Source organism: Phalaenopsis equestris, unplaced genomic scaffold, assembly GCF_001263595.1.
Source record: "Phalaenopsis equestris unplaced genomic scaffold, ASM126359v1 Scaffold202518, whole genome shotgun sequence".
Classification (NCBI taxonomy): Eukaryota; Viridiplantae; Streptophyta; class Magnoliopsida; order Asparagales; family Orchidaceae; genus Phalaenopsis; species Phalaenopsis equestris.
The window spans coordinates 339756-352999 of NW_018222214.1; positions in this window are offsets into that span (position 1 = coordinate 339756).

The window sequence follows — 13244 nt, forward strand, 5'->3', positions numbered from 1 at the left end:
AAATGTCCATCAATTTGGTCTCAGTCTCCCCAAATTTCAATCCTAAACTCAAATTCACCTTCTATATGATAAATTTAAACCAAATCAAAGCTCAATTGGCCCTATTTTGATATATGTCAAACCCCCAATGCTGGCTACATGACCTAATCCTACCAAATTGAACCCCATGGCCTATTCCATTGGCCTCAATTTGAAGCCTAAACTCTTCATAATAATCCTACACATCAAACTTGACCTTCAGTTGGCCTTGGTGAGGCTTCAATTTCATTTAATTTCAACCCAAATCCAAAAACCCCCAATTTTACCCCAAATTGGTTGTCTCCAAATTTCACCAAATTGATTACCTTAGCCCCAAAATTGGCACTCAATTTATGTTAAAAACTCTTCATTACATTCCTATTGACCATTTTCAACAATCAATTTGTACGTAGCCCAAGCTTAGCCCAATCTAGACCTAAGTCTAACCCGAATGCACCAAAATTGGCCATAAGCCAAAATCCATCAAATTGAACTTCCAAATCAACTCAAAATCACTCAATTCCTATTCTAAACTCCTTCTAACAATCATATACACCATTTTAGCAAATTAAATGAGCTCAAGGTCATGGCTAGATTAACCCAAACCCACTTTAATCCAAATTGACCCATTTGGACCCATGCACTAAAATTGGCCTAGCCACCTTAGAGCCACCGACTTTATGAGTCCACAGCCACCAAACTCCTCCTAGGGACAAGGCTAAACCATGCAAAACCCACCAAAGCATCCTATGGACCAATGGATCACCAAATTAAGGGATTTCCCATTTTTGGACCCAAATTGCAAAATCTCTACCATCATTCCTTACCCTAGGGGGTAAATTATAATTAAGCCTCCCCTTGGCTCATCTGACTTCTTGACCACCTCCCATGGTCTTGTCGACCGGCCTAGTGACTAGAAAACACCAAAACTATGAGCAACTCCCAAAAATTTAAACACAATTCGAACCTATAGGCCACCTCATCCCATTTGAAATTTAGAGCTTCTTTGCCCTCCACCCAAGCATCATTTTGCAACCCTCAATTGGCCATGGTAGCCACCCTAAGCCAATTTTATTTAAACCTCACCTCCATGGCCAATGAAAGAGAGCTAAAATTTTCTTAAGGAAACTCTGCCAAACCGCCCTCAGAGACTCCCTAAGACCTCCTCAGCTCAAGGCAACCATTTTCCTCCACTGAGCTTCACTGTGGAAGCTCACTTTTGAGCTTGTTTTTTTACCATTGATTTTTTACCAAAAATTAGGACAGACCCCTCCACACCTCCACAATGAATTAAACTTCAATTAACTGTGTGCACACCTTCTCCACAGTGAAAGAAGTTGATTCCCCACAAAGGCCCCCTCTCAAACAGCCTCTAGTATTCAAATAACAGTTGAAATCAAGCTTGATCGAATTCATACCTAGACCATTCACCGGGCACAAGGCTTCATCTTGAGGTCTGTTGGGACCAATCAAAGCTACCATAACCATCAAATTGAGGCCTCCCCTCTCAGACAAAGGTATTGAGCTCCAACCCTAATCCAAGTCTATTTTCACTCTCAATACGAATTGATTATATTTCATATCGTATAATCCATATAGATAGGTTCTTCATGAGTAAATGAAGCTCTAGGAACAAACCCCATGAGATTTGGTTGAGTCTAGAGGGAGATCTTAAGGTTTAACTTTGGACGATTCTCGAGTTAGCCTATTTGGGGACGATGACAGGGAGTCATCCGATACTGTGTTTATCCCATCAACGAACGAGATCTAACCAGATGAACTCTTGATCCATAAACTGTGAGGGAGTCATCCGATAGTGTGTTTATCCCATCAACGAACGAGATCTAACCAGATGAACTCTTGATCCATAAACTGTGGGCCCCGTGGCATGCCAGGGTGGAAAGCACAGTGAATGGGAGCGCGCCGCGTCACCGTTCGGGGCTGTATAGGATGAGGTGGCGCCACGCGTTTAAATAGAGAAATAGGGATTTAAATAATTCAAAAAATGCTCCCTAACTTAAAAAATTTATATCTTGGTGTAAAAAAATCATAAAAATAAAAAATAATATCCTAGAATAATATCCTAGTGCTCAGTGAATCTTACTCAGTGAACAGAGGAAAAAAATGTGGAATAAATTTCAATTCCATTAATGCATATTTTATTTTTAATTAATTAAATATTATTTTGAATCATTTGGTTCTCCATGCATATTGGCACAGTGTAGACATTTCACCATGGCTTGCATGGCTTGATATTTTGGTATGTTGTTGCCTCTATCTTAGGGGACATCCTTTCATTTTTCCAAATTCAGAGGAGACCCCTAGTTAGAGATCCATATTTTTCAAGTTTGTGTCTACTATTTGCATAAATTAATCATGATAACTAGCATGTTGTTTAGAAAAATATAATAAAATTTTGGAAGGTTTATTATAACTAGAGAACCCTTTGAAAAATATTTCATGAGCTAAATCATTAAGAACACACTTAAATCTCACAAAAACCTAAAACATAAAGAAAATTAAATTGGAAAAAATAAACATCTAAATGACTTGATTTTTAATCCCCCGCTGCAATTTGAAGTTCAGATAACTCCCCATAAAAATTTTAAAACATTTGGAGCTCATTTGAAAACTCAAATTGATTTTCTAAGTTAAATATCATTTTGAGACTAAAATGATTTTTTAATAATTAAAATGTAACTCAAAAAATTATAAAAATTTGTTTTGGGAGTTCTCTGTGGTTAGAGTAATTTTCTTAAAATAGAATTGTAAATAAAATAAAAACTTCATTTTTAAGCCTATTTTATATATTTAAATAATTAAAAATTAATAAAAATCATAAAATTGATAAAATTCATGACAATGTTCTAAATTGTTTCCAAAGTGCTTAAGAATAAATGGAATATTTTTCCTAATTTTTTAAGTGAGGATATTGAATTTTAAAGCTTAAAATAATTTTTAAAGGCTAAAAATGAGTTTCTCTGAGTTTTTCACTTAAAAAATTCTAATAATCTAAAGAAAAATCAGAAAAATATAAAATTTATTTTTCTGCTTCTTTGACTTAAGAGAGATTTAATAAAAATGCAAAACTAAATTTTCTACATTTAAAATATTTTACAATTAATTAACACCCAAGAATTTAAAATAATTCTAATAATTCAAATTAAACTCAAAAAATCATGACATTTTTTCCAAGTGGATCTCTGGTCTAAGTCTACCTCGAGTAAAAATTTTAAGTGATTAGGCTTTATCTTGGTCATGTTATGGAATTTTATTTGAAAAATCCTATTCTTGCATGAAAATAACTATATAAATTAAATTAAATTTTTAAAAATCACATTTTCTTCTGTGATGTCTTAATTAACCCATGAGTGAGGTAGGATGAAAATTCCAAAGTCACTTGAATTAAATTTGATGAATTATGAAGTGATGGAGCCTTAGGGGCAAAAGTGTAATTTTGGAAATTTGGCCTTAATTAACACTTAAGCTTAATTTAAGAAAGGAAATGGGCAACCTTTTATCTTAATTAACATATTTGGATGATTGTAATATAAGAGATTAATTGGTAGAAACCAATCTCACTTTTCCCTAATTGAAAGATAAATGTGTAAATTCCTTAAATCATTAAAATTTGGAAGCCTATCAAATTAAATGAACCTAAACTTACGGGTATGGTGTTGGGTGTTAATAACTCATTAATTCAATACCCCATTTTAGAAGTTAAAATAGCATTTAAAAGTCTTGATGATGAATTATTATCGCTTAGAAATTTCCTTCAAAATGATTAAGACATTCACTAGGATCTTAAGAGCATAGTAGTGACTTAAGCTAAATCGAATTTGGTTAAATGAGGATTAGAAAATTGAATGTAAATACGAAGTTGAACACCATTGAAACACTATAAGCCCAAGCTAGAACTAAAATTCACTAAATGTCTTAATAATACTAACTTGCCTTTTTTAAGGGCTTTACCCACATAATTTTCAAATTGAGTGATAAATGATAATTATTTTACTCTTAGAGATAATTAAAACATCAATGTTCATTGAGCATTTAAGATATTTACAGATGAATTATTAAGTAATGTAATAAGTTTAAATGAGCTCGAGGCTTTTCACCGGGCGGTGAGAGGGAAGCATGGACTTGCTTCTTTCTCCAGACCTATTGGATACCTCGGAGGTCTACTAAATATTAATATGTTTTGCTTAACAAAAATCATCCTTAATCAAAATGATAGGGACCCACCAAGATATGATTTAGGATTTGGTAGTTCACCGGAACCTTATTTTTCTAACTTCATATAAAATTCCCTTACATGAATTTTTGAGTTTCAGGTGCTGGAACGAGAAGACTCGCCAGGCATTCTTTTACAGTTTACAGTAACGTATTTTTTATGTACTGTCCACACTTTACTTTCATGCTTATAAACTTGCATGTTAAACAATGATGTCACCCTGCATGAAAACCAAAACTACTAGGATAGCCACAAAATTAAAACCCAAAACCAAAATTAAGATCAACTAAGATAAAATTCACCGCCACAACATTCAAAATATAAGACAACTCAAAATTTAATCACAAACATCACAAAAACAACAGCTGTAACTAATTAAGATGTCTCTATTAGATGATTGGGAACCCCTCGAAGGAGGCAACCTATGGTTGCTAACGAGGCTTCCCATGGTCTAAATGAAAGTATGAAACTCTTTAAGTAGAGTTTAGTAAATTCATTTTGACTAAGTAAATCTAATAGAAAATAGTGGTACCGGAATGAGGGAACCGTAGGAACTTAATTGGTGTCGCTCTAATCAACTTTAACATGCCCCATAATATTTAAAGAACTACAACCATAGGGTCGTCTGATTTGACATTATAACATGACATACTAGAAAACTTATACTCATCACGGCAAGGAGCTTGGAGCTAGCACTGTGGGCAGCACGGCCATCTTCAACACCAAAACCTATCTTCCCTAGCTAAACTAATTTCCTTCTTTAGACATAAATAACCAAGCCATAGGATTTTGAGGTTGTCTGCTTATGCAACATAAACCCTCACCTCATCCTTAGTCCTTTATACAACTCTGTTGTACAATAAAGCCCTAACTTGTCTTAGGATTCCGAGGTTGTCGTCTGTCATGACCTAAATTCTCACATCTTTCGGGCTATTTGTGTGATCTTTTTGCACAAAAGTAAGCCCTAAACTAATAAAATTGGCAGAATGAAACACTCAAATAAATATTTCTCCTCTAAATTGAAGCCAAATAATAAGATAGATTGGGAAGTCACCGAGGTTCTCCTTTGGATCTATGACATCCCCTAGTTCTTCCTCCTTCAGACTCTACAAAAAAATGCTCCAAATTTTTGTCAATCCCATTTCAAACCTCTTTGCCTGATTTCATTGAAAATTCCTATCCTTTGAACTCTTTTAAGATAATATTTCCTAATTTTAATCAAGAATTTTCTTAGGTGACTTCGGTCATTTAAGATGTAATTAACTATAGGTCTTTCCCTTATAGGAAGCTTTTCCGACCCCAGCTTAATATAAACCCTATTTAATCTTTTATATTAAATAGGGGAAAATATCGGCAAATAAAACAGTTTTGCAGACCAAACGGATGTCATATATTTCTTAATTTATTTGATCGAGCCTCATCCTCAAGCGCCTCATCCTCAAGTCTTGTGTCCTTCAGGATAATTATAGGGTTTGAGTTATAGTGCTCTTTCATTTAAACTATGAAAAATATGGGATCAGTTTGATTTCATATTTTTCTAAACTTATATACATATATAAATTAAAATGTCTTTCCAAAGCGGGCGACGGGATTTTGATTTCGGCGGCCAATAGCTTCCAACGGGCAACTCCTTAACCAATATAGTGCTGACATCCCGAAACATCAAATATCTCAACTTTTAACACATAATTGAGTGGCATATTATTCCTCTTAGACATATTGTCTACTCGTTGACATCAATCACAAGTTTTGATATAAGAGTTAACATCTCTAAAAATTGTAGGCCAATAAAATCTAGATTATAAAATTTTGTATACTGTTTTATCAGCACCAAAAATGTCCCCCCAAATTAGAATTATAATAATTTTGGATAATTTTATAAATTTCTTCTGTAGGCACACATCTTTGAATAATTAGAATGTTTCCTTATTTATATAAAAATGGGTCTTCCCAAAAATAAGTCTTAGCTTCAGATAAAAATTTCCTCTTCTATTGGTATGTCATTTCATAAGGTATAATATCACTAACAATGAAGTTCACAATGTCTGCATACTATGGAACACACCACTCACTAACATTGAAAAATTCTTCATCTAGAAAATTTTCATTAATTTTCTTTTCAAAATTGAGTAGTTTTTCTAAATCAATCCGTGACAAATGATCAGCAATTTGATTCTCAGCTCCTTTTTTATCTACTATTTCAAAGTCAATTTCTTGCAAAATAAGAACCCATCTTATCAATCTTGCTTTTGCATCCTTCTTTCTCATTAAATACTTAATAGCAAAAAGATCTGTATACACTATACGTTTAGTTCAAATTAAGTATGATCTAAATTTATTAAAATCATATACTACTATTAATCGCTCTTTCTCAGTTGTGGTTTAATTAATTTGAGCCTCATTAAGAGTTCAACTAGTTCAACTAGCATAGTAGGTAACCTTGAAAATCTTATCATGCTTTTATCCTAAAATAGCTCCAATAGCATAATCACTAGAATCACACTTTAGTTCAAAGTATTTTTCCTAATCTGGTGAAATAATTATTAGTGCAGTGGCTAATTTTTCTTTTAATAATTTAAAAGCTTTTAGTCACTCTTTATGAAAATTAAAAATTACATATTTTTCAAGTCTCTTTTTCAAGTAAATGGCATAGAGGCTTAGCAATTTTTGAAAATCATTAATATATCACCTGTAGAATCCATCATGTCCTAAAAAACTCCTAATTTCTCTTACTCCTAATTTCTCTTACACTGGTTGGGTAAGGCAAACTAGTGATCAATTGAATTTTTTACAGGGACTAATTCCATACCAATTTCTGAAATTTGATGTCCCAAAACTATTCCTCCTGCTATCATAAATTGACTTTTTTTCCCAATTAAGAAATAAATTAGTTTCTTCACAGTGTTTAAGAACTTTTGATAAATGTTCTAAACATAATTGAAATGAAGTCCAATTGAAATGAAGTCCCAAACACTGAAAAAAAATCCATAAAAACTTCCATCCCTTTTTTAATTAAATCTAAAAAAATAGCCATCATGCATCTTTAAAATGTAGCAGGTGCATTACATAACAAAAGGGCATTCTTCTAAAAGCAAATTTACCATAAGGACTGGTAAAAGTTGTTTTACTTTGATCCTCAAGAGCTATTTGTATTGGTGATAACCAACATATCCATCCAAAAAACAAAAGTATTTATGCTTGGCTAGTTTGTCCAGCATTTGATCTAGAAAGGGTAATGGAAAATGATCTTTCCTAGTGGCGAGATTTAATTTTCTATAATCAATGCATATTCGCCATCCTGTGACTTATCTTGTTGGACATAACTTGTTATGTTCATTTAAAGTAATAATTACCCCTCCTTTCTTAGGAACGTAGTGAATTGGACTAACCCATGCACTATTTGAAATAAGGTAGATAATTACAGCATTTAACCACTTCAAAATTTCTTTCTTAACAACTTCATTAATAATAGGATTCAATCTCTTTTGAGCAGATTGAAGGACTGATTCCTTTTATATCAGCAATTGTCCATACAAAGGCTTTCTTATATCTTTTCAAAGTTTCTAACAATTGCTATTCTAGCGCATCAGTTAGTTTTGAGAATACAATGACATATAGTGTAGAGGAATCTCCTAAGAATGCATACTTAAATTGTGTAGGAAGGGTTTTCAATTCGAGTTCAGGGGCTTTCTTAATAGATGAAATCAAATTGTTCATGGACAAATAAATGTATCTTTTTCTGTCGTGTCCAAAACTTCAAAATATTCTTGAACATAATTTGAAGCTTCCTTAAATAAATCTTCATATTGATCTAATTTCTCTTCTTGTCCATGTTCCAACTCTTTCATTTTAGATTTCTCTTCATAAGTTGTTTTGAAATGACATTCACTTAAATATCTTATCACATCCATTCTATAGTATTCATCATATTTACCTTTTGTAGGCTATTTCATTGGATTAAAAATGTTAAATATAACTATTTGATCATTGAAGTGCATTATTAATTCTCCTTTCTGCACATCTATCATTATTCTTTCTGTGGCTAGGGAAAGAAAATGATAGGTATCTCCTTATCTTCCTCCATATCTGGCACAATGAAATCAACAAGAAAGATGAATTGATCCACTTTCACAAGGACATCTTCTATAACTCCTTTAGGATAAGTTATTGAATGATCTACTAACTATAGAGTTATAGTAGTAGGAGATATTTCTCCTAATCCAAATCTTATAAATATCGATAATGGCATAAATTTGATGCTTACTCCTAAATCACATAAAGCTTTCCCATAAAATCTGTCTCCTATTACTCATGGAATTGCAAAGCAACTAGGATCTGTAAGCTTTTCATAAAGCTCTTTCTGAATTATAGAATTGCACTCCTCACTAAGTGCAACAGTTTCATTATCTTGAAACTTCATTTTCCTATTAAGAATATCCTTCATAAACTTCACATAACTTGGCATTTGTTCTAAGGCTTCATCAAGTGGAATATTAATTGTAAGCTTCATAAAAATTTTCAAAAATTTTAAAAATTGCTTATCCAACTTTTATTGTCGGAGCCTCTGAGGAAATTGAGGTGTTGGTTTTTCTAAGTAAGCTTTAAGTGGAGAAATAGGTCTCTCTAAACCTTCATGAGCATCCTCTTTTGGTTCTTCAATCTCTTCTCTCTCTACTTCAATCTCTTTTTGAACTTTACCATTCAATTCTCTTCTGCTTCAAAGTTGAATAGCTTTAGTTGCTCTTTATTCTGATCTTTTAGATTTACATTTGTATTACTAGGAAGTATTTCCAGGGATCTATTACTTAATGAATTTGTTATTGTCCCAACTAAATCTCAATATTTCTTAATGTAAATGCTTAACTTTGTAATTGATTTTCCATTTATGAAATCACTTCCTTAAACAACTTCTTTTCCATAAATTGTGGATTATTATTAAAATCTCAAGGATAAGTAGGTCTATAATTACTATTCCCTTGGTTGTTCCAGTTTCTTAAAGGTTTTACTTGATTTTTCCCCCGTTGCTGATTAATACCACCCAAAGTATTATTCTAGTTAAAGTTTGGATGGTTCTTCCAACCTGGCTTATAATAATTTGATAATGAGTTATTCTACTTGTTATTTATGGCATTCAAATTTTCTAATGATGCTTGAGAATCTACCATTTGGCCCAATGAGAATGAATTTTCTTCAATCATGGACATTGGTTGAGAAAAATTCATTCCAAATTGGTCTAACTTCCTTGAAATTACAGCAACTTGATTTGCTAACACTGCAAAAGAATTAGTTTCATTAACATTGGTTACTTTCTTAAGATTACCCTTTCAAAATGCCATTGAAAACTATTTGTAGCAATCTCTTCAATTAAAGCATAAGGGTCATTAATTGGTTTTAACATCAACAAACCACCAACAGCAACATCAATAATAGATCTAAGAGATCCAGCTAATCTATTATAAAAAGTTTAAATTATTAACCAATCTGGTATTGCATGGTGTGGACACTTTCTTAAGAGTTCTTTAAATATTTCCCATGCTTCATAAATAGATTCTCCATCAAACTGACAAAAAGATGTAATATCATTTCTAAGCTTCGCAGTTTTTTATGGTGGAAAATATTTAGAAAAGAATTTATGCACTAAATCACTCCAAGTTTTGATAGATCTAGGTGATAACAAATGTAACCATATCTTAGTTTTGTCCCTCAGTGAGAAAAAAAATAATCTAACTCTTATAACATAATCGGATACACCACATATTTAAATGTAGCTAACAATTCTAGAAAATTGGCAAGATGTAAATTTGGATCTTCAGTTAGTGCTCCTCCAAATTGATTATTTGATATCATTTGGATAATAGCGAGTTTAACCTCAAATGAATTAGCTACTATAGTGGGTGGTTTTTGAATACTACAATGAAGTTCATCCACCGTAAGGTTTGCATAATCTCTTAATAGTCTGAACTCTTCAGCATTTTGATTATTTTGATTTGTTGATTTTCCATTTCTTGAAATTTTTTATTTTTTGATCAATTTTTAATTTTTTAATTTTTATAATAGTTCTTTCTAATTCAGAATCATAGGGCACTAGTCCTATGGAACCTGAACTACAGATACAAAAATAAAAAACACACAAATAAGAACTTTATATAAAAACAACACTACAATATTCTTATAATAAATCTTAAAGTTTAAATAAAACTTTGTAAAAATAGAAATTTTGCTTCCTAAAATCTTTTTTTATAAATTTCTAATTTTTCAATTAAACTCCCAGGCAACGATGCCAAAAACTTGATCTCGATTCTTTCATATATAGATGTAAAATGCGGTGTATGCGATTATATGCTTAATTTCTTTAATAGGTATTCTTAATTTTCAACAAAGTCAAAAACTTGATCAAAAGAAAAAGCTAGGTAAGTTTTTCACTATGAAACAAGTAAGAATACAATTATACTATGAGATACTACGCAAGTATACGTATTGTTACCAAGTAGTTTATGACTTTTTTATTAAGCCTTGAATATTGAACCCATAAAGAGAATCACAATATGCACTTTCAAAAACTAGAAAGTTTAGATGACAAAAACCTAATTTGCAAAATATTCTTATTAAAACTTAAGGTATAATAGGAATGAAAATTCAATTCTTTTTATAATTTTTGGATTTATGAAAATAAAGTAAGCAACTAATTAGCTTAACTAAATTTTTGTAAGATGAAGGCAATATAAGTAAAATATTTTTTTCTTTAACATGAATCGGTAATAAGTATAAAAATTCTATTACAGAAGTATGCTAAATGTGTTGTGCCAAATAGAAGCAATTATATTCTTTACCCTTACTAGAGATGCTATAAAGAACATTAGTTAATCTATAGTTGGAATAGTCTTGAAGACCGGTTAGGTAGGGAAGATACTAGCTCTCACTCTAAAGTTCCCTCTTCTTCCACCATCTACGGGCTAACATCTTGTATCAAAACCTAAAATTATAAATCAAATTGGGGGCTTTAGTTTGTCACTCTAAAGTCCACTAATTCCACACTCTTGAAAAGTTTATTTCCCTATTTATTTGCACTCAACCCCATGAACTACATTCTCATCCATGAAATCAATATGTGATTCTAACCATTTTTTTACTGAGACAATACCATCTCAAATCTTACATGTTCTTATGACAGGTATTAACATCTTAATTGACCAAATCAAGAAGGAAGTAAATGAAGTGCAAGGTCTTAAATCATCATAACTTTTTTCAACATTGAAGTCTAATACTTCACACAACTTCCTTTAAATACTCAATCACTTTTCTTTTTATGGGAAAAGATAAAGAAAACTACTCAAAATCCATGGAGAAAACACAACCACACATGAGCTTAAAAGTAGAAATCATGCAAACAAATAAGAAATCTAAATTAAAACCAATTGTAGTCACAAAGATAAACACTCATCTCAAATCCTCTCCACCAAATGTCTTGAAGTTCCTTTAAATCTCTTCCTTTACTCACAATAAAAACTAAACTAACACTCAAATAAAAAGAAAGTGGCCGGCAGTAGTGGCGACAACAGGCGGCGGCGATGGGTGGTGGCGAATTTTATATGGATGAATGATGGCTATGGAAGTCTAATGGTTGGCCTTCGCAATTGGCTTCAATGATCCAAGTCTTTTTTAATAAAATTCCTAGAGGTGCCTTAGTGTTCTTCAAAATGTATTTTCGTTCAATGAATCTTATAGAAGTTCCTTCTTTCAAAAGGTAATTGAATGAGTTTGGTGTCCATGGATTATTTATCACTTATTTATCAAGGGTTGCTTCAAAAACCTCTTTAAAGTTTGTATAAATTCAATGAATCATCAAATAACTACTTATAGAGCTGAAGGGTGTGGTACCAGGTGCTTAGGCGCAGCTCTCTAATGCATAGGCGTGTCGACACTAAAAAGTTGAGGAGTTGGAAGCTGTAGGCCGCCAAAATTGGAATCCCATCGCCCGCTTTGGAAAGGCATTTTAATTTATATATATATATATATATATATGAAATTAAATTGATCACATATCTTCCATAGTTTAAATGAAAGAGCACTATACCTCAAATTTTGTATCTATCCCGATAGAAAAACACAAGACTTGATGGTGAGGCATGATCAAATAAACTAAGAAACATATCACATCCATTTGGTATGTAAAACCGTTTTATTTGCCGACAAGTTCCTCTATTTAATACAAAGAATTAAATAAGGTTTATATTAAGCTGGGTTCGGAAAAGCTTCCGCTAAGGGGAAGCCCCTATAGTTAATTACATCTTAGATAACCAAAGTCACTTAAGAAAACTCTCAATAGAAATAAGGAATATTATCTTCAAAGAGGTCAAAAGGATAATAATTTTCAACGAGATCGGACAAAGAGGTGTGAAAGGGGAATGACTCAATTTGGAACATTTATTGTGCAATGGAAAGGAGGAATAACTAGAGGAAGTCATAGATCCAGAGGAGAACTTGGTGACCTCCCAGTCTATCCTATTAGTTAGCTTTGATTTTGAGGAGGAATATTTAAAGGTTTGATCCTGTCACTTTTATTTTTTAGGGCTTACATTCGTGTAAAATGATCACACAAATAGCCTGAAAGATGTGAGGATTTAGGTCGCGATGATCGACACCCTTGGGATCCTAAGACGTGTTAGGGCTTAGATTATACAACAGAGCTATACACAGGTCTAAAGATGAGTTAAGGATTTATGTTGCACTAGGCTGACAACCTCAAAATCCTATGGCTTGTTGTTTAACTTTAAGGAAAGATATGTTGTTGTAGATCCTCTTGCTTTTGAAGATGGTCATGCTGCCCACAGTGCTAGCTTCAAGCTCCTCATCGTGATGAGTTTAAGTTTTCTAATGTGTCAAGTTATAATGTTAAATCATATGTACCTATGATTATGGTTCTTTAAATATTATGGGTCATGTTAAAGTTGATTAGAGTGACACCGGTTAGGATCCTACAGTTCCCTCATTT